Source organism: Dendrobates tinctorius, unplaced genomic scaffold (assembly GCF_039654945.1).
Source record: "Dendrobates tinctorius isolate UK_male_01 unplaced genomic scaffold, ASM3965494v1 ptg000003l, whole genome shotgun sequence".
Lineage (NCBI taxonomy): Eukaryota > Metazoa > Chordata > Amphibia > Anura > Dendrobatidae > Dendrobates > Dendrobates tinctorius.
The window spans coordinates 82,518,269-82,540,356 of NW_027361671.1; the positions used below are offsets into that span (position 1 = coordinate 82,518,269).

The 22,088-nt window shown below is 45.2% G+C and overlaps 1 long non-coding RNA gene across 1 annotated transcript in view; it reads right to left on the reverse strand.

Moving 5' to 3' along the window:
- The window catches only part of LOC141091895 (uncharacterized), an 83,589-nt gene extending 67,458 nt beyond the window's left edge, over positions 1 to 16,131 (reverse strand). The window contains exon 1 of the long non-coding RNA XR_012232620.1: positions 16,040 to 16,131. This is a non-coding gene — a long non-coding RNA (uncharacterized lncRNA). The remainder of the gene's footprint in view (positions 1 to 16,039) is intronic.
- Between the last annotated feature and the right edge of the window lie 5,957 nt (positions 16,132 to 22,088).

The window sequence follows — 22,088 nt, forward strand, 5'->3', positions numbered from 1 at the left end:
AACCGCATGCCATATCCCATCTTGTCATTTAGTGGTGTGGTGTCATTGTTCTGTGATTTGAGATGTTGTGCATGAAAAAAAATATTTTTGGCAGTTGCTACCTTGATTCACGATGCCATATCTCACCGTGTTAAATAGTGGCTGTGAAATTCCACTGTCTGCATAGCTCATGCACAATAAAAAAAAATCTATTGCTAAACTTGACAGAGCTCGCCGTATCCCATGTTGTAATTTTGTGGCTGTGAAATGAAGCTGTCTGCAAAGCTCATGCAGATGAAAAAAAAGGTTTTCTGTTGCAAAACACATGATACAGCCTGCCATATCCCACATTGTAGTTTTGTGGTGGTGACAGGAAGCTGTGCAGACCTCACGCACATTAAAAAAAAAAATTTCTATTGCTAAATGTGATACAGCCCACCATATCCCACGTTGTAATTTTGTGGTGGTAATATGAGGGCTGCATAATGACATGGTGGTGGATATGGTGGTGGGCGAAGCCCAAAATTCAAATTGGCATGTTTCAGCTGGCATAGTAAAGTGATGGGGAATATGTATTCCACTATCTAGCTAACAATTTGGAGTGATGGAGGGACCTCCCAAATATAGGAATGAGAGCTCTCCCAAATGTATGATGCAAGCCACCGAGGGTCTTTCCCAAACTCAGGTTTCACGGCACCTGCTGGCCCTCTGAAAATGTCAAGTGTGGGCTGCATTATGACATGGCGGTGGACGTTGTGGTGGTGGCGGGCGAAGCCCAAAATTCAAGTGGGCATATTTTAGCTGGCATTGTAATGTGATGGGGAATATGTATTCTAATATCTAGCTAACAATTTGGAATGAGGGAGGGACCTCCTAAATGTAGGCGTGAGAGCCTTCACAAATGTTAAAGGAAAAACTAAAGCCAAAACACTCCATTTGAACATATGCTAAAGGGGAGGTATAAATTATTTATTAATTATTTATTTTGATATACATGTAATAAGGAAAGAAAAAAATGCCTTTTTTATAATTTTTCCCTAAAAAAAATTAGGTTTGGTAGGTCATTTTATAAATCCGTAACACCATCGCAATAGTCTGACAACATTATTCCCAGATACCATATGTGAGTCAGAAAGACATGCAGGCATCTTTTCAATGCTGTTCCCATTTAGTTTTAGCTCTTTTCCATCCATTTCAGCTTTTTTCTCAGGCCCCCAGACCTGTTTGTTGGGTCCAGCAAAAAGATATTTAGCGTTCCCATTGACTTGCATTGGGTTCGTCATTTGGTACGAATACACGGATATTGGAAATTATTTGTGATAATTTTCACGAATATGAATATTTCACTATTCGATCATCACTATCTGTGATGTTTCATGTCAGAGGGCACGATGACATGATTAGTGTGCGTCCTCTGTCTGAACAGTCACAGTGCAGAAAGCCGTAAGACGGTGTTGCTGAGGAGTCCGGAGAAGAGCAGCCGCCGCAGAGATGGGTGAGTGTTTCATTTTTTTAATGTTTGGAGAATTACATGGAGCCCATCATATACTGGAGCATTATACTTGATCCAGCATAAACAGGAGAATTATATCGGGCCCAGCATATACGGGAGCATTATCATAGAATCATAGAATGGTAGAGTTGGAAAGAACCACCTGGGTCATCTGGTCCAACCACCTGCTCAAAGCAGGAGAATTCACTAAGTTATCCCAGACAGATGTCTGTCCAGCCTCTGTTTGAAGACTTGAATTGAAGGAGAAGTCACCACCTCTCATAGCAGCCTGTTCCACTCATTGATCACTCTAACTGTCAAAAAGTTTTTTCTAAAATCTAATCTGTCTCCTCCCATTCAGTTTCATTCCATTGCTTCTAGTCTTTCATTGTGCGAATGAGAATAAAGATGATCCTTCTACAATGTGGCAGCCCTTGAGATATTTGTAGACAGCTATTAAGTCTCCATTCAGTCTTCTTTTTTGCAAGCTAAATAGTGTTGAGCATTCCGATACCGCAAGTATCGGGTATCGGCCGATATTCACTGTATCAGAATTCCGATACTGAGTTCCGATACTTTTAGCATATCGAATACCGGAATCGGAAGTTCCCATAATGCTATGAGCCAGTTTGATTTGATTCAGCCAATGACAATCCTCAGAAGTGTGGGCACATCCTGTTAGGCATGTAGACATGTTAACTAATGGCATGGCTGTGATTGGCTGCTGAAATGATGTCATAATGCACTATAAAAGCCGCCACCGCCATTTCTGGTTCCCTCTGCTGTGAATTCAGTTAGGGACAGGCTGCTGTTCAAGACTGTGAGGGACAGTTAGAGATAGCGATTTTCACAATCATAGTGTGCTTTACCCAGGCTACATAATCCACCACTGTAGCTTTCCTTTGCCTTGCAGCAGTGTTCACAGCTGTCTGCAAGGTCTGTGTGAGTGCAGCTCACGCTGAGTAGTGTGTCCTACAGCTACGTCTGGTTGTAGGCGGCTCAGCGTGTGTCACTGCCTCATACATATTTTTCTTTTTTGCTGCTCATTTTTCATTCTCCTATTAGTGTGCATCCATCCGTATCCATATACGTTAGTTGCAAACACTATAGGAGTAGACAGCGGAGCCTCTCTGCAGCCTTTCAGTGCTAGTGCCCAGTTTGCTGCACTGTTCACGGCTGTCTGAGAGGTCTCTGTGTGAGAGTGCAGCTCATGCTGAGTAGTGTGTCCTGCAGCTACGTCTGGTTGTAAGCCGCTCAGCGTGCGTCACTGCCTCACACATATTTTTTCTTTTATTGCAGCTCATTTTTTATTCTCCTATTAGTGTGCATCCATCCGTCTCCATATACGTTGGTTGCAAACACTATAGGAGTAGACAGCGGTGCCTCTCTGCAGCCTTTCAGTGCTAGTGCCCAGTTTGCTGCACTGTTCATGGCTGTCTGAGAGGTCTCTGTGTGTGAGTGCAGCTCACGCTCAGTAGTGTGTCCTGCAGCTATGTCTGGTTGTAGGCCGCTCAGCGTGTGTCACTGCCTCATATATATTTTTCTTTTTTTGCTGCTCATTTTTCATTCTCCAATTAGTGTGCATCCATCCATATCCATATACGTTGGTTGCAAACACTATAGGAGTAAACAGCGGAGCCTCTCTGCAGCCTTTCAGTGCTAGTGCCCAGTTTGCTGCACTGTTCACGGCTGTCTGAGAGGTCTCTGTGTGTGAGTGCAGCTCACGCTGAGTAGTGTGTCCTGCAGCTACGTCTTGTTGTAGGCCGCTCAGCGTGCGTCACTGCCTCACACATATTTTTCTTTTATTGCAGCTTATTTTTTATTCTCCCATTACTGTGCATCCATCCGTATCCATATACGTTGTTGCAAACACTATAGGAATAGACAGCGGAGCCTCTCTGCAGCCTTTCAGTGCTAGTGCCCACTTATCTGCACTGTTCACGGCTGTCTGAGAGGTCTCTGTGTGTGAGTGCAGCTCACGCTGTAGTGTGTCCTACAGCTACTTCTGGTTGTAGGCCGCACAGCGTATGTCACTGCCTCACACATATTTTTCTTTTATAGCAGCTCATTTTTCATTCTCCTATTAGTGTGCATCCATCCGTATCCATATACATTGGTTGGTTGCAAACACTATATAGGAGTAGATAGAGGAGCCTTTTTTCTGGCTTGTGCCCTTCAGCTGCAGCCAGATTAGTATTACCCTATTTTTTGGAGCCTCATCTTTTGCATTGTAGGTTACCTTCCTGCATTGTAATAGCTCCAAAAAGTTTGTGATACTATCGCTTTCAAATCTTTGGTCACATTCTTTTAGTTTTGTTTGAAAAACCAAAAACAAAATAAAGTTCACCAAACACTCCACTTGACAGTTGTGTAGGCCACATTAGCACATATTAAAGTGTAGTCCACACACACACTTCATAAAATTAGTGTTTCTTATACCTGTTACCAGCTGTTCAGGAATAAGCACACTAAGCCCCCCCTTTGTACTTTTCTGCCTATCTATCAGTCTAGCAAGATGAAGAAGGCAGGGAGTAAGGCACATGGGCGTGGAGTTTCAGCAGGGAGAGGATGTGGGGATTCTGCAGGGAGAGGACGTGGGGATTCTTTGCCTGCTGCGGGCACCAGTGAGTCAGCATCCCCCAGTTTTAGCAGGCAACAGTCCTTTATGCGCAGCTTTGTAGGACCTCATCGTGCCCCATTGCTGCGGGAGGAACAATTTGAAGCCGTTGTCGGATGGATGGCAGCTAACGCATCGACTTCAATGACTTCCACGTCCTCTCAGGGCCAGAGCACTGAAGAGCAACCATCTGTCTCTTCACCACCTGCCTAAGTGCCCAGGCAGTCAGAGAACCCTGGACAGGAGCCATCACAGTCTCTACTTCTGTTCTCTGAATCTGTTGGCCTGGAAAGAGGGGGACAGCCAAGCAGAGTTCAAGAATGTGAAGAAGAGGGAGTATGCAGTGATGCGCAACTTCTTTGTCCCTCTGAATCTGAAGAGGCGGGTGGGCCAGTGCCTATGGTAAGCACACCTCAGTACGCATCAGATGATGACGAGACTCAGGTGCCACTTTCTGGTGCATACGGTGCTGGCGAGACAACCCAGGAGAAGCAGGTGTTTGAAGAGGGGAGTGCAGATGATGAGGTCCTTGACCCATCATGGCATGAGGAACAGGAAGGTGGTGGGAGCAGCTCTGAGGAAGAGATTCCCCGAATGGCCAAAACAGGAGGGAGAGGAAGGGGGCAGACTTGGTTGCCTGTAGCCTCCACTTCGGCACCCGTTAGGAGCATTCCTCTTCCAAAAGCCAAAACGGGCACTCCCAAGACTTGCAGTGCGTGGTCCTTTTTTGACACAGTTGCAGATGACATTTGCTTTGTCAAATGCAAGCTGTGTCATCAGAAAGTCAAAAGAGGGAAAAATGTCAGCAACCTCAATACCACAAATATGTGGAAACATGTGCGGACCAAGCACGAGGTGGAGTTACACAGACACACTGAAGATGTAGGCCAACATACAGCACCACCTACCACCTCTTCTGCTCGTGTTGGGGCCTCTTCCTCCAGCTCACACACAGCTGGTTCGGCTTCCTCACAGGATCACCAGGTAAGAACCTCTGGCACTGTTTTCCAGAGACCCAGTGACATTCCACCCACAGCACCACGTTCCCAGTCATCCTCACACTCCCAGGCAACTCTACAACCATCGGTAGCACAGGCATGGGATAAAAGGCGGCCATACTCGGCAAACCATCCCTGAGAACAGGCTCTGAATGCTGGCATTGCCAAACTACTGGCCCTTGAAATGCTCTCATTCAGGCTGGTGGAGACTGACACCTTCCGTAACTTCATGGCATTGGCAGTCCCACAATACACCGTGCCCAGCTGCTTTTATTTCAGCAGGCAAGCCGTCCCTACCCTGCAAAAGCATGTGGAGGGAAAAATAAAACATGCGCTACAAAACGCCGTCAGTAGCAAGGTCCACCTGACCACTGATGCGTGGTAAAGATCTGAAGAGTGGCGCTGTACATGTTCTGCCAACTCCACGGATGGCAGGAATCCAGTCTGTACACATTGACTCCTCCTCCTACTCAAGTTCCTCAGAAACAGCGCTGCAGGAGCCTGTTATGACCGATATGAGCACAGCCGTGGCCAAACGTCAACAGGCCGTACTGAAATTAATTTCTTTGGGGAATCGAAGCCACACAGCGCAGGAGCTCTGGAATGCCATCAAGCAGGAGAGCGACGTGTGGTTTCTGCCAGCGAATCTCCAGCCAGGCTTGGTAGTGTGTTACAATGGCCGAAATCTGGTGGCAGCTCTGGGCCTAGGCAACCTCACTCACATCCCATGTCTGGCACATGTGCTGATCTTGGTCGTGCAGAGCTTTCTGAGGGACTATCCGGATCTTGATGCACTGCTGCACAAGGTCCGCATAGAGTGCGCTCACTTGCGGCATTCCAGCACGGCAAGATCACGCCTTGCTGCTCTGCAGCACTGATGACGCCTTCCGGAACATCCCATCATATGTGACCTACCCACCCGGTGGAATTCAGCGTTACATACGTTGGAGAGGTTGTGTGAGCAGCAGGCAGCAGTAATGGAATACCAGCTGTTTGAGGCGCAAACAAGTCGCACTGTGCACTGGTCACACTTCAGCACCACTAAGTGGGCCTCTATGAAGGACATCTGCCCTGTTTTGCGTGCCTTCGATGATTCCACGCGGATGGCGAGTGCAGATGATGCACTAGTCAGCATGACTGTCCCCCTTATCTGCCTGCTTTAAAAAACACTGCAAGCACTAAGGGAGGAGGTTTTGGAAGAGGTGGAGGATGAGGAGTCACAAATGCCATCTGCTTCTGGACAGTCTGCACTACGTGGTTCCTCACAAAGGCCTAGGCAGGGGACACTTTGTGAGGAGGATGAGGAGGAGTCAATGGAGGAGGAAGACATCTCTCCAGAGGAGGGAGGTACACAATGCTCTAGTCAGTATGTACAGCGAGGGTGGGGTGATGCAGAGCAGGCAGAGATGATGCCTCAAGCAGGGGACAGCGTTTCTTTGGCAGTTGGGAGTCTGCAGCACATGGTTGATTTCATGCTGCAGTGCCTGAGAAACGACCGCCGCATCGCCCACATTCTCCACACGGCTGAATATTGGGTGTACACCCTCCTAGATCCTCGCTACCGGGACAACTTACAAAACCTCATACCACCGCTGAATCGGGAGCGTAAAATGCGGGAGTACCAAGACACACTGGTGCAGTCCATCATGTTCTCCATTCCACCCGACAGCAGTGCTGCTAGTGCTTTACAAAGCAGCTCGGTGCGTCGAGGCAGTGGAGGAAGCTCTGCACAAAGAGGGAGCAGACGCAGCACCTCAGCACAAGGCAAGACCAGTATGGCCCAAATTTGGCAAACTTTTGTGTGTCCGCCACAATTGTCTACACCATCACAGATGGCTCCAGACAGCAGGAGGCAACGTTTCCCTCAGATGGTGACAGACTACATGTCTTGCCCTGTCAGTGCACTCCCAGACGGCTCTTCCCCCTTCAAGTTTTGGTCTCTAAGCTGGATACATGGCCAGAGCTTAGCCAGTATGCATTGGAGGTGCTGGCTTGCCCTGCTGCCAGTGTATTATCGGAACGCGTCTTTAGTGCCGCAGGTGGTGTACTAACAGACCGTCACACGCGACTATCCTCCATAACGTTGACCGGCTTACTTTTCTGAAAATGAACAAGGCCTGGATCTCGCCAGAATTTGCCAGTCCTCTTCCATACTTGGTTGGCAACAGTATCCAGGTCTCCTTTTGTGTTCATGTTTCTATCACCTGAACTGTAATCCCTGGGCTTCAACACAGCCAGTTGTCGCTCAGAAGTGCCGTCTGCACAAAGAAAAACACTAGCACCTGTGTTAGTGGTGTTCAGTAATGCCAGCTACTCCCCTGCTGTGTGGACGGCAAAGCCTCCTGCTCCCTCCACAATCAAACTACTACTGATTTTTAACCGTGCTCCACTTAGGCCTCTGGCTCCACTGTCTCTAGTAAATTTCCCCTGTCCTCCAACCCCGCCAGTTGCTGCTCTGAAGTGGCATCTGCCCAATCCACACTTGTTCCTGTGTTACTGGGGCTCAGTCACGTCTGTTGATCCCCTGATGTGTGTCCGGCAATGTCTCCTGCTCTGTCCACATTCCCATTACTAGTAGTGGGAATATGGACAGAGCAGGAGACATTGCCGGACACACATCAGGGGATCAACTGACGTGACTGAGCCCCAGTAATGCAGGAACAAGTCTGGATTGTGCAGACGCCACTTCTGAGCAGCAACTGGCGGGGTTGGAGGCCAGGGGAAATACTAGAGACAGTGGAGCCAGAGGCCTAAGTGGAGCACAGTTACAATCAGTAGTAGTCTACAATCTATATAAAACTTGCTGCAAGTTGGCCTCCGCCTGCTGCATGATTGATCCTGGGCTTCAACAGCCAGTTGTCGCTCGGAAGTGCTGTCCGCACAGAGAAAAACAAAAGCTCCTGTGTTATTGGGGTTCAGTAATGCAAGCTGCTCCCCTGCTGTGTGGACGGCAAAGTCTCCTGCTCCCTCCACATTGACACAACATCCGATTTTCTACTTGTTCCAAGTTGGCCTCCGCCTGCTGCATGATTGATCCTGGGCTTCAACACAGCCAGTTGTTGCTCGGAAGTGCTGTCCGCACAGATAAAATCAAAAGCTCCTGTGTTAGGGGGGTTAAGTAATGTCAGCTGCTCCCCTGCTGTGTGGATGGTAATATCTCCTGCTGCCTCCCCTCAAGCTAGATCATATTTTCAACTTGCTCCAAGTAGGCCTCAGCCTGCTGCATGATTGATCCTGGGCTTCAACACAGCCAGTTGTCGCTCAGAAGTGCCGTCTGCACAGAGAAAAATACAAGCTCCTGTGCTAGTGGGGTTCAGTAACGCCAGCTGCTCCCCTGCTGTGTGGACGGCAAAGTCTCCTGCTCCCTCCATATTGACTCAACATCCAATTTTCTACTTGTTCCAAGTAGGCCTCCGCCTGCTGCATGATTGATCCTGGGCTTCAACACAGCCAGTCCAGTTGTCGCTCAGTAGTGCTGTCCACACAGAGAAAAACACTAGCTCCTGTGTTAGTGGGGTTCAGTAACGCCAGCTGCTCCCCTGCTGTGTGGACGGCAATGTCTCCTGCTCCCTCCACAATCAAATTACTACTGATTTTTAACCGTGCTCCGCTTAGGCCTCTGGCTCCACTGTCTCTAGTATTTCCCCTGGCCTCCATCCCCGCCAGTTGCTGCTCTGAAGTGGCGTCTGCGCAATCCACACTTGTTCCTGTGTTACTGGGGCTCAGTCACGTCAGTTGATCCCCTGATGTGTGTCCGGCAATGTCTCCTGCTCTGTCCACATTCCCATTACCTATAAAACTAGCTGCAATTATGCCTCCGCCTGCTCCATGACTGTTCCTGGGCTTCAACACGCCTGCTGTTTCCGGGGAGTGTCAACGTCACTTTGCCACCAATACGTTGTCCTGTCGTGTTGCGGTTGGGTTAGCCGAGTCTATGGTGCCTGCAGTTTAGGTGCTTCCTTTGTGGGCTGCGGGTTTTGGTAATAAAGGCTGGTTCCGTAGTGCCAATAGGACAAGCACCCCCTGTAGGACTGTGGGTTTCGGTAACTGCGGCCTGCTCGCGGCCTTGCAACTTTGTTTATCATGGGTACCTTCTGGTACCCATACGGGTTCCAGCACCGTCAGCTGGTTCACGGCAGTGCCTTTGGCCGATGTGCCTCCTTCTTGGTATTCGAGTTCCAGCAAAGTCTGCTGGTCCTTGGTAGTGCTTTGTAGCACAGGTACCTCCTGCTTAGTAACCGTGTTCCAGCACCGTCAGCTGGTCCACGGTTCTCCCATTGGCTCTTGTTCCTTCTGCTGCCCCTCCAGGTTCCAGCACCGTCAGCTGGTCCTCGCTATTTCCATTGGCTCTTGCAGCTTCTGCTACCCATCCGAGTTCCAGCACCGTCAGCTGGTTCTCGGCAGTGTCTTTGGCACGGGTACTCCCTCCTGCCCATCCTGGTTTCAGCACACCTGCTGTTTCTGGGGAGTGTAAACGTTACTTTGCCACCAATACGTTGTCCTGTCATATTGCGGTTGGGTTAGCAGAGTCTATGGTGCCTGCAGTTTAGGTGCTTCCTATGTGGGCTGCGGGTTTTGGTAATAAAGGCTGGTTCCGTAGTGCCAATAGGACAAGCACCCCCTGTAGGACTGTGGGTTTCGGTAACTGCGGCCTGCTCGCGGCGTTGCAACTTTGTTTATCATGGGTACCTTCTGGTACCCATACGGGTTCCAGCACCGTCAGCTGGTTCTCGGCAGTGCCTTTGGCTGAGGTGCCTCCTTCTCGGTATCCGAGTTCCAGCAACGTCTGCTGGTCCTTGGTAGTGCTTTCTAGCACAGGTACCTCCTGCTTAGTAACCGTGTTCCAGCACCGTCAGCTGGTCCACGGTTGTGCCATTGGCTCTTGCAGCTTCTGCTACCCATCCGGATTCCAGCACCATCAGCTGGTCCTCGCTAGTTCCATTGGCTCTTGCAGCTTCTGCTACCCATCTGGGTTCCAGCACCGTCAGCTGGTTCGCGGCAGTGCCTTTGGTCTAGGTGCCTCCTTCTCGCTATCTGAGTTCCAGCAACGTCTGCTGGTCCTTGGTAGTGCTTTGTAGCACAGGTACCTCCTGCTTAGTAACCGTGTTCCAGCACCGTCAGCTGGTCCACGGTTGTGCCATTGGCTCTTGTTCCTTATGCTGCCCCTCCGGGTTCCAGCACCATCTGCTGGTCCTCGCTAGTTCCATTAGCTCTTGTTCCTTCTGCTAACCATCCGGGTTATGGTTGGGATTACGGTTAGGGTTGGGATTAGGGTTAGGGGTGTGTTGTGGTTAGGGTTATGGTTAGGGTAGGATTAGGGTTAGGGGTGTGTTGGGGTTAGTGTTGGAGTTAGAATTGGAGGGTTCCACTGTTTAGGTACAACAGGGGGTCTCCAAACACGACATGTCGCCACCATTGATTCCAGCCAAAAAAGTCAAAAGGTGCTCCTTCCCTTCTGAGCCCTGCCATGCACCCAAACAGTGACTTTCCCACATATATGAGATTTCGGCATACTCAGGATAAATTGCACCACAAATTTTTTGGTCCCTTTTCTCCTTATACCCTTGTTTAAATAAAAAAGAATTGGTTCCAAAGTAAATTTTTTGTGAAATAACTAAAATGTTAATTTTTTCCTTCCACATTGCTTTAGTTCTCATGAAGCACGTGAAGAGTTAATAAACATCTTGAATGTGGTTTTGCGCACTTTGAGGGGTGCAATTCTTTAGAATGGTGTCACTTTTGTGTATTTTCTTTTATATTGACCCCCTAAAGGTTTTGTAAATTTTGCTGGAAAAATGAGAAATTGCTGGTCAACTGTTAACCCTTATAACGTCCTAACAAAAAAATTATGTTTCCATAATTGTGCTGATGTAAAGTTGACATGTGGGAAATGTTATTTATTAACTATTTTGTGTGACGCCACTCTGATTTAAGGGTACAAAAATTAAGTTTGAAATTTGCAAAATTATGGTCAAGTTTTTGCCAAATTTCCAATTTTCTCATAAATAAACGCAAGTTATATTGAATAAATTTTACCACTAACATGAGGCACAATATGTCACGAAAAAACAATCTCAGAATCGGTGGGATACATTGATGCATTCTAGCTATAACCTCATAAAGTGACAGATGTCAGAATTGTAAAAATTGGTTTTGGTCATTAACTACCAAATTGGCTCTGTCACTAAGGTGTTAACTTGGTGCACTAGTTACCATTCCCATTGTACTGAAAAATCCTTTTACTTCATTTTGGAAACAGTCTTAGAATTTTGGTCCATTCAACACACTCGGAATACCAGTTTCATATACATCAGTAGGAAACATAGTGTGTTTTGATGTCCTAATTTATACAATAGGTGTTTCATTGCATTCATGTCATGATTAGAGTTGAGCGATACCGTCCGATACTTCAAAGTATCGTATCGGATGGTATCGGCCGATCTTTAAAAAAAGTATCGGTATCGCCGATTCCGATACCGGAAGTCCCATTCAAGTCTATGGGACTTCCGGTATCGGAATAAGAAAAACCCTTTCCTGCCCTTGTACAGCCTCTCTGGGGTCTGTACGGGCCTTTCGGGGGGCTGTGCCGGCCTGCCAGGGGGTCTGTGCAGGCTCCGGTGGTCTGTGCCAGCCTGCCGGTGGTCTGTGCAGGCTCCGGGGGGCTGTGCCGGCCTGCCGGGGGGCTGTGCCGGCCTGCCGGGGGGCTGTGCAGGCTCCGGGGGGCTGTGCCGGCCTGCCGGGGGGCTGTGCCGGCCTGCCGGGGGGCTGTGCAGGCTCCGGGGGGCTGTGCCGGCCTGCCGGGGGGCTGTGCCGGCCTGCCGGTGGTCTGTGCAGGCTCCGGGGGTCTGTGCAGGCATCGTCCGATGGAACTACAAGTCCCATTGGGCGATGCCTGCTACCATGACAGTGATTGACACATTAGCCAATGATGGGACAGTAGTAGTCCCATCATCCGGCTAATGTGTTAAATGTAAAAAAAAAAAAAAAAAAAAAAATTACATGCTACATACATACAACATGCATACTACATACATGCTACATTCATACTACATACTACATACATGCTACATTCATACTACATAAATACTACATGCAACATACATACTACATATATACTACATGCATGCTACATACATACTGCATGCTACATACATACCACATATATACTACATACATACTACATGCATGCTACATGCATGCTACATGCTACATACATAACACATATATACTACATGCATGCTACATACATACTACATGCTACATACTACATATATACTACATGCATGCTACATACTACATGCTACATACATACTACATATATACTACATGCATGCTACATACATACTGCATGCTACATGCATGCTACATACATACTACATACATGCTACATACATACTACATATATACTACATACTACATATATACTACATACTACATACATACTACATACATACTACATACATGCTACATACATGCTACATACATGCTACATATATACTACATACATACTACATGCATGCTACATGCATGCTACATACATACCACATATATACTACATGCATGCTACATACATACTACATGCTACATACATACTACATGCTACATACATACTACATATATACTACATGCATGCTACATACATACTACATGCTACATACATACTACATATATACTACATGCATGCTACATACATACTACATGCTACATACATACTACATATATACTACATGCATGCTACATACTACATGCTACATACATACTACATATATACTACATGCATGCTACATACATACTACATGCATGCTACATACATACTACATGCTACATACATACCACATATATACTACATACATACAATACATTCATACAATACATACATAGACATACAGTACATATAACATAGAGTAACATACTTACCAATACTTGTCACATTGTTCCCCGAAGCCATTGTCTTTTCCGGGATAAATATTAACATAACAAACCACAAAAATACTCACCCACGATCCGAAGCAGTCCACGAGTGTGTCCCACGACGATCTTGGGTAGAGAACTGCAGCATCAGATGATGCTGCCGTTCTCTACGGGCTGCAGGAATCCAATGACGGAAGGTAGGTATCCTTCCGCACTGTATTCCTCCGCCACTTAAAAAAAAAAAAGTCCCTAGTCTCACTTTATGCCATTGCTGTGTGGGAAATTCCCATGCAGCAATGGCATAAAGTGAGACTAGGGACTTTTTTTTTTTTAAGTGGCGGAGGAATACAGTGCGGAAGGATACCTACCTTCCGTCATTGGATTCCTGCAGCCCGTAGAGAACGGCAGCATCATCTGATGCTGCAGTTCTCTACCCAAGATCGTCGTGGGACACACTCGTGGACTGCTTCGGATCGTGGGTGAGTATTTTTGTGGTTTGTTATGTTAATATTTATCCCGGAAAAGACAATGGCTTCGGGGAACAATGTGACAAGTATTGGTAAGTATGTTACTCTATGTTATATGTACTGTATGTCTATGTATGTATTGTATGAATGTATTGTATGTATGTAGTATATATGTGGTATGTATGTAGCATGTAGTATGTATGTAGTATGTATGTAGCATGTAGCATGCATGTAGTATGTATGTAGCATGCATGTAGTATGTATATAGTATGTATGTAGCATGCAGCATGTATGTAGTATATATGTAGTATGTATGTAGCATGTAGTATGTATGTAGCATGCATGTAGTATATATGTAGTATGTATGTAGCATGCATGTAGTATGTATGTAGTATGTATGTAGTATGTATGTAGCATGCATGTAGCATGCATGTAGTATGTATGTAGTATGTATGTAGCATGCAGTATGTATGTAGCATGTATGTAGTATGTATGTAGTATATATGTAGTATGTATGTAGCATGCATGTAGTATGTATGTAGTATGTATGTAGCATGCAGTATGTATGTAGCATGTATGTAGTATGTATGTAGTATATATGTAGTATGTATGTAGCATGCATGTAGTATGTATGTAGCATGCATGTAGTATGTATGTAGTATTTTTTTTTTTTTTTTTAACATTTAACACATTAGCCGGATGATGGGACTACTACTGTCCCATCATTGGCTAATGTGTCAATCACTGTCATGGTAGCAGGCATCGCCCGATGGGACTTGTAGTCCCATCGGACGATGCTTGCACAGACCCCCGGACATCAGCACAGCCCCCCGGCAGGCCGGCACAGCCCCCCGGCAGGCCGGTACAGACCCCCACAGGGTGCACAGACCACCGGCAGGCCGGCACAGCCCCCCGGCAGGCCGGTACAGACCCCGGGCAGTCCACACAGCCCCCCGGCAGGCCGGCACAGCCCCCCGGCAGGCCGGCAGAGACCCCCGGAAGGCCCGAAATGACGGCGCATCATGATGCGCACACACCGCGCATCATGATGACGTCAGGCCGTCAATCAACTGAACTTCCGATTCCGATGCCGAATTCCGATATTGAAAAAATATCGGAAGTCGGTATCGGAATTCCGATACAGCAAGTATCGGCCGATACCCGATACTTGCGGTATCGGAATGCTCAACACTAGTCATGATTTAGTGCAAGCCAGATGAGTTCTTCAACATGAAACACAAAAAAATTTACACATTTCCACAGCATGGCACACAGTTCTTTACTATATGCTACATCAATAAAGAATAAATATTTTTTTATTTAGTTATCCTCCAGGCATTGCAAATGTATGAATTTTTAAATATACTTTAGATTACGAATGACTTCATTCAGAAAGAATAGACTTCAAGACGAATTTCGTAAACTTTGCAGGTCCCCACGAATTTGATATGCAATTTGATTTACAAAAATTGTAAAATAAAAATTCCCAGTGCCATTTTATGCACTGCTGAAGACTCAAAGAGCAAATTAATCATGTCAAGTGCAGCTGTGGGGGATTCCACATAATGTTCTACAGCTAATGCAGTGTACAGGCTAGCGCAGCCAATCAGAGGCGCTATCACAGTGACTATAAAAGATGATGGTCAGCCAAGCAGTGCAATTTTGGTTTTTAATAGTGTAAAGATTGGAGGTCAGAGGGCACAGCTCAGTCTACAAAGGAATAGAAGGAGTCTAATCTGATTGTGTTGCACAGCTGCAGTGCTGAAGCACAATCAAAATGGGAGTTTAGCCCCTTCACTACCGGAGCTTTTTTCGATTTTTCGTTTTCGTTTTTCGCTCCCCTTCTTTCCAGAGCCATAACTTTTTTATTTTTCAGTCAATATAGCCATGTGAGGGCTTATTTTTTGCAGGACGAATTGTACTTTTAAACAACACCATTGTTTTTACCATGTCGTGTACTTGAAAACGGGAAAAAAATTCCAAGTGTGGTGAAATTGCAAAAAAAGGGCAATCCCACACTTGTTTTTTGCTTGGCTTCTTTGCTTGGTTCACTAGATACTAAATCTAACCTGCCATTATGATTCTCCAGGTCATTACGAGTTAGACACCAAACATGTCTAGGCTCTCTTTTATCTAAGTGGTGAAAAAAAATTCCAAAATTTGCTAAAAAAAAATTGCGCAATTTTCTGAGACCCGTAGTGTCTCCATTTTTCATGATCTGGGGTAGGGTGAGGGCTTATTTTTTGCATGCCAAGCTGACGTTTTTAATGACACCACTTTTGTGCAAATACGTTTTTTTGATCGTCTGTTATTGCATTTTAATAAGAAAATAGGGGGGGAAGCCTGCACTGCTTAAGGTTAGAACGCATAAATTGGAGTGCATATGCACATAATGTCTAGCTGTATTCAAAAATGAGATATTTAGCAAAAAAATTGATCAATTCAATTGAGCCACCCCGCCGCGCCAAGGCAATCTCATATGGGGGGTCCTACTCTATATATTTTTAATAAATGCTGTGCCATTATGGCCTCCTAAATACATTTAGAGCATGACCACATCAAGTGCAATCTGTACCTGAACATTACTGGATCGCTCCCATGAAGCCAGATGAAGCAAGTGCAGATGAAGGCCAACCAGGTCTGAACACAGACATATCAGGAATGGCCTCCACACATTGCCTGACCAGCAAACATAGATGAAGGGCGATGTTGGTCCAGACACAGGTGCACAATTAAATAAAGCTTGGGGCAGGGTGGGGCTGCCGTGTGTGTGCACAGCAGCCTAATCCATCACAATGAACACAGAAAAATTATGGCGGACATAACCAAGCGTGCACGGCAACAGTGGTGGTGAGCCACAAACCAACAACAAGAAAATAGGGGGGGAAGCCAGCACTGCTTAAGGTTAGAATGCATAAATTGGAGTGCATATGCACATAATGTCTAGCTGTATTCAAAAATGAGATATTTAGCAAAAAAATGAATCAATTCAATTGAGCCACCCCGCCGCGCCAAGGCAATCTCATATGGGGGGTCCTACTCTATATATTTTTAATAAATGCTGTGCCATTACGGCCTCCTAAATACATTTAGAGCATGACCACATCAAGTGCAATCTGTACCTGAACATTACTGGATCGCTCCCATGAAGCCAGATGAAGCAAGTGCAGATGAAGGCCAACCAGGTCTGAACACAGACATATCAGGAATGGCCTCCACACATTGCCTGACCAGCAAACATAGATGAAGGGCGATGTTGGTCCAGACACAGGTGCACAATTAAATAAAGCTTGGGGCAGGGTGGGGCTGCCGTGTGTGTGCACAGCAGCCTAATCCATCACAATGAACACAGAAAAATTATGGCGGACATAACCAAGCGTGCACGGCAACAGTGGTGGTGAGCCACAAACCAACAACAAGAAAATAGGGGGGGAAGCCAGCACTGCTTAAGGTTAGAACGCATAAATTGGAGTGCATATGCACATAATGTCTAGCTGTATTCAAAAATGAGATATTTAGCAAAAAAATTGATCAATTCAATTGAGCCACCCCGCCGCGCCAAGGCAATCTCATATGGGGGGTCCTACTCTATATATTTTTAATAAATGCTGTGCCATTACGGCCTCCTAAATACATTTAGAGCATGTGGATTGCATTTGATATGGTCTTGCTTTTAAAACATTTAGGAGGCCGCAATGGCACAGTGAATAATAAAAATGTAGAGTAGGACCCCCCATATGAGATTGCCTTGGCGTGGCGGGGTGGCTCAATATATTGATCAATATTTTGCTAAATGTCTCATTTTGAATGCAGTAAGATATGTGCATATGCACCTCATGTTATGCGTTCTGACCACTGGCAGTGCTGGCTCTTCTCTCTTTTTATTGCATTTTAATACAATGTCACGGCGACCAAAAAAACGTAATTCTGGCGGTTTAAATTTTTTTCTTGCTACGCCATTTAGCAATCAGGTTAATGCTTTTTTTTAGTGATAGATCAGGCAATTCTGAACACGGAAATACCTAATATGTGTATGTGGGATTTTTTTTATTGTTTTATTTTGATTGGGGCGAAAGGTGGGTGATTTGAACTTTTAGTTTTTTTTATTTTTAAACATTTTTTTTACTTTTGGCATGCTTCAATAGCCTCCGTAGGAGGCTAGACGCATGCACAACCCGATCGGCTCTGCTACATATGGGCGTTGAGAAGATCGCCCATATTTAGCAGATTTACTACTGTGCTTTGAGCGCTGACCACTGGGCGTCACTCAAAGCCATCTGCCTGGAACAACCATAGAGGTCTCTATGAGACCTGTGGTTGTCCAGGCAACGCGTCGCCGACCCCCGATCATATGACAGGGGTCGGTGATGAGGTCATTTCCGGCCCGGCGGCCAAAAGTTCTTTTTAAATGCCTGCTGTCAGATTTGCATGACATGTCGCAGCTTTGAGGTGGGCTCACAGCCGGAGCCCACCTCAAAGCGGGGGATCATTACTGATGACATACTATTCCGTCAACAGTAAGGAAAGGGTTAAAATCAGTCTGTGAATACTAATCCAAAGATCAAGTGATATAGTGAGGTTCTGTACCTGTATAGTCAGTCAGTGTGACTGTGAATTAATTAATCTGTGACATAGTGCAGTAATAATAATAACATTTTCCTTTAATTCTTCACACTGCAAACAAGGAGGGCATTTTAATACAGCTCTGTCCTAATAGTGTTAGTAAATCAAAATCCTGAAATCAAGGCTTGTGTGTCACAGAGATTGTGCCTCCTGAATTGTTCAAAACATATTTTTTATAAGTATTACTACTGTTATTATAATAAGCTTTTTAGGTCTATTTTCCAGACAGAAATATGCCTTACAAGCTTATTTTAAATGAAAGAGGATTTTTCCAGTGTGAGACATGTAGGTCAGGAGAGCAGATTGTCAGTTTATTTATTTTACCCATTTATATAGCACTATTAATTCCAAAGCACTTTACAGATATCAGCATCTCTGCTTTCATTAGACTCCATATCAGTACATCATTGGGGTGTGAGAGGAAAATAGAGTACTGGGAGGAAACCTATGAAAATATGGGGAGAACATACAAACTCTATCCAGCATTGCCAAGCAACAGTGCTAACCACTGAACCAAGATGCTGCCAGGTATGACATGACTCAAACTGTTAACACCCCTTTCATTTAAAATAAGTTCTCGAGTCAGATTCTCAGGGAGGTCTACTGTATGTCCAGGCCATTGATTTAAACTGCTTTGCGACATCAGGTGTAATAGCTTGCTGATGTCGGACTCCCCCTGTTTGGTTGCCTTCCGGGCACATAACAGCTGACATATACAGCTGACATGAGCCCACAACAGCTGCGGGTGGAATCGCGTGACACTCGTGGCTGTTAACTAGTTAAATGCTGCTATCAATCTCTGACAGTGGCATTTAACTTGCGCTTTCGGCAAGCACCGGAAATTTTTAAGGGATAAACTACTGTATTTTGGTTAAGTTAGGAGAATTAAAAACCAAAAATATCTAGAAAATGGAAACAAAAAGGGATTTTTTTTGTGTAGCTATTTTACTAGTACCACTTAACAAGAGTATGCTGCAAAAATACTGCTGGTTATGCCACATGTTCGTTTTCTTTAATGGACCTACCAACCAACATATCATTCTGGCATATGTTTATTTGACAGTGTGTGTATAAAAAAAAAATTAAAACATTATACACATTTTGCTTTTTGTATACTTGTTTTAATACTAAAATTTGACAACTGTACACCTCACAACTATACTGTGGGCTGTTGCAGAACGTTTTAAGCGGTGTTTCTACTTCCTGGCATTTGCTGTTCTATGTTTCTTTTTGATCAGAACCAAAAATATGCAAATAAATTATTACAATAAATATCAGACATTTAACAAGGCAGGACTGTTTTGGCACACCTGTTTAAATTGTCAAATTGTAGACATGCCAAAATGATATTATGGACAGACTGGTGAGGCATTAGCCTTGTAGGCCCAGCATGGTAGTTCTGGTTGATTGTATATTTTTTCAGGATTGGCTAAGCATGGTAAAGAAAACTTTGGAAAATAATTATACATTGTACTTGTGTCTGAGATGTTTGATAAACCAAGTAGAGACGCTGGCAATTGATGTAGTAGCTTGATAGAAAGTAAAAACATGCAACAAAAAAAAAATAAGAGAGTCACTAGCAGCAACAGTCGCACCACTGACACTGCTGGAGGCAATTGTCACAATTATTGTAGTAGTACTAAATGCAGGTCAAACTTGGCCTCCTTTTCCTCTAGCAAACATGTCATTGGTGAGAAAGTGGATGGCATCATGAAATATATGTCACATACCTCGCCTCAGTATCAGTAGGTTGATGTAGCCTCTGAATGAGACATAATCAGCTTGATGAGTCAGTGTTTTACTCAATTTTTGTCTCCACCCCCACCATAAAACTTAATGTTTACATAGAGGAATTTATATTCCGTCAATGACATCTGTTTCTTTTTTGCCACATAGTAACCTAACCTAGCGCTCCCTGGGGTTAAGGAACATACGTATTTCAGTTGATTTATTAGAAGAGATAAGCAGTCAGTCTTTGTATTTGGATGACATGGAATTGACGCATACGGAGGACATCACTCGAACACCATGCTGTGGTGGTAGGGGCACTAGCAGACTTGTGGTATTTGAATTCAGAACCAGAGCAAATCTCCAGGTGGAAGTCAGGCTGCGGGGCAAAAATTATGCTACTGTCTGGGATGACAATGATAATAATTATGTTTCTGTGGTGGGAAAGACTTGGAAGCCAGGCAGGGTTGCTGAAGAGGTGATGTTTTCAGAGATGGAGAGTGTTTGTCTGGCAATACACAAAACATGCAATGTTTAGCTAAAAGATCCCCTGGGTCAAAATCTGCTGTCAGCTCTGTAGCAGGTATTGCAGCCCATGCTGTTGGTGAAGGTGGTTAAACATCTCTTGAATGCTTTGGTCTCAGTGAGAGCAAGTCGTGTATGAGGGCCTCTGTTGCCACCAGATGATTCTTTGACAGTCTGCAGAATCTGTTACAGGAAAATAAGTGGTCAATAGAGTTGAGCGAAACGGGTCGGTCAATTTCATAAGTCGCAGACTTTCGCTGAAGTCGGGTTTCATGAAACAAAACCCGACCATAGAGGTCGGCGACCAGAGCGCCAAAGTCGCGTTTCAAGTGATGCTTCCTTTTTTCCCTTTTTCTGCCAATGATGGAGGACGCATACTCTGGGCAACGCGATGACATGGGCATCGGTCACCACCATCTTTGAGAAGGGCATGCAAGTGATTGGCTTGCTTTGTGTGGCGTCACAGGGGCTATAAAAGGGCGTGCACGACGACCGCCATCTTACTTCTGCCGATATTAGCATTAGGGAGAGGTTACAGCTGCTGATTCTGAATAAGGGAGAGCATTAGGCAGGGAAGAAGAACAAAAAAACTGCTTCTGCTGTTAGCAATTTCCACTGTACAACACAACAGTTTGTGTGCAGTGACAGGGGAGGCTATATTTTTTGTGCATCAGCTCTGTTGGTTATTAGGGTGCCTTATAAGGCTCCCTGATAGCTGCATTGCTGTTTGCACACTGCTGTGCAAACTGTTTTTATAAAAGCAAAAATACTTTTCTTCCTCTTTTCTGCACAGTTACCAAACGTGCATTTTTCCACACTTTTGTGTGCAGCAGTCCTGCTTATTAGGCTGCCTGCTGCCATACTTGGACTGAGAGCATCATTGTCAGCGTCCTCAAATCTCTAGGGAGCTTCCAATTCTCCCCAATACTATAGACACACGTTGTGCATGGTCATTCACCTGCCTATTTCAGCCTGTTCAATTGAGGTGTAATCTATAGTGGGCCTGAGATAATAGTTCAGCCTCCTAAAATCTCTAGGGAGCTTCCAATTCTCCCCAATACTATAGACACACCTTGTGCATGGTCATACACCTGCCTATTTCAGCCTGTTCAATTGAGGTGTAATCTATAGTGAGCCTGAGATAATAGTTCAGCCTCCTAAAATCTCTAGGGAGCTTCCAATTCTCCCCAATACTATAAACACACCTTGTGCATGGTCATAGACCTGCCTATTTCAGCCTGTTCAATTGAGGTGTAATCTATAGTGGGCCTGAGATAATATTTCAGCCTCCTAAAATCTCTAGGGAGCTTCCAATTCTCCCCAATACTATAGACACACCTTGTGCATGGTCATACACCTGCCTATTTCAGCCTGTTCAATTGAGGTGTAATCTATAGTGGGCCTGAGATAATAGTTCAGCCTCCTAAAATCTCTAGGGAGCTTCCAATTCTCCCCAATACTATAGATACACTTTGGGCATGGTCATACACCTGCCTATTTCAGCCTGTTCAATTGAGGTATAATCTATAGTGGGCCTGAGATAATAGTTCAGCCTCCTAAAAACTCTAGGGAGAATCAAATTCTCCCCAATACTATATACACCTTGTACATTGTTTTACAGTTCAATATAGCTGGTGGTATTTTGGGTACATTTTTCAAAAAATGAGGAAGTATGGTAGAAGAGGCCGTGGAAGTGGGCGGGGGGATGCCAGCTGGTACTGATGGTGGTGGGGGTGGTGGTGCATCTG